This window comes from Phalaenopsis equestris, unplaced genomic scaffold, assembly GCF_001263595.1.
Source record: "Phalaenopsis equestris unplaced genomic scaffold, ASM126359v1 Scaffold000291, whole genome shotgun sequence".
NCBI classification, from domain to species: Eukaryota; Viridiplantae; Streptophyta; class Magnoliopsida; order Asparagales; family Orchidaceae; genus Phalaenopsis; species Phalaenopsis equestris.
The window spans coordinates 633,090-634,541 of record NW_018164733.1 but is presented as its reverse complement, the minus strand read 5'-3'; positions in this window follow the sequence as shown (position 1 = coordinate 634,541).

Genomic DNA, 1,452 nt, shown 5'->3' with positions numbered 1-1,452 from the left:
TATATATATATATATATATATATATATATGTATATATATATATTTTTTATGGTAGAAATTTTGTTCTTTATTGAACCATAAATGGCCTTATAGGAAAAGTAATATCACAAAATGTAACTAGAATGACGACATTTTGTTGGGAGATATATTTTTGATAATATGTCAAATTAGAATTCAAAATAACTGATGAAATGTGGTGGTTTCTTAAGGCTGTGTTTGTGGCAGCAGTGTAGTATTGCACCTTCAAGTATTTTGACAAAAGTACAATTTGCTTTTTTTTTTTTTTAAAAATGTAGTTGGAAGCTGTGTATTACAGCCTGACCTAGATAAGTGCAGTGACTGCTAAAAAACTATGATATGACTTTTTTTAAAAAATAAAATTGTAATAGCCATCATATTTTTTTGAGCAACAACTTTGCATTTACTTCTTGAAATTGTTAAAACATTCCCTAAGAGGATGATGACAACCGATTATTGATATTTGAGATTGACGTGAAGAAATTGGAGAGACAATCCTATGTAATGATTGATTTCAAACTTTGTGAGAGACTATGACTAATGTAACAAACTAGCACCATTTACTTTGTGAAGCATGTGTATAATTTGATTTCAAAATAGAAATAATTTTGAATTATTATATGTATATATATATATATATAGCATTGACCATTACCAGTCATAATAGTTGCCTTTTTCTAATGTGCAATTAAATCAGATATAACAACATGATAGGCTAAATAGAGTTTTGTGGCTTAAAGTTGTTAGAATTTTAGTAGAATTTCTCATACATGATGAAATTGATTAGCGTTGAGGCTTACGGGTCATCTGAACCCTACTTAGTGTTGAGGCTTAAATTATTGTTTGATTTCTCAATAAGTTGTGGTAGAAAAAGTATGTCACAACTTAATATGGAGAAGTGCAGTGGCTGTCAGAAAGCTAAGATTTGACATTCTAAAAAATATAAAAATTGCAATAACTACCATGTCTTCTTAAACAATAGTTTCTTCTGCAACAACTTCACGGCTGCTTCATCAAACCACTTTAGCTACCCCAAAAAGACCCTTAGTATGTATCTTAAGCTTCAATAAGACTAAAATCTTCTCATCAAATCAAACAATTAGGTTAAACACCAATCAAAATTTATTCACTGTGATATTTCCTTTATTCTATTCCCTTTACTGCCACATTGCAAAGAAAATATCTCAAAATTATGGGGATTTTTTTTTTTATTTCTCTTAATACCTAAATACTCTCTAAGAGAAATATTAACTATAAGCAATAACTCATAAGCCACATTAGCTACCTAATTAACAGTATAAAACTCATTATAAGCCTCTAACTAAAAATTATTTACCATAATCTGTTAACTTACTCTAACTACCCAATAGAGCCTTATAATAGCATATTTAAAGTAACATAAAATTAACTCGATATGAATATGAAATACTCTAC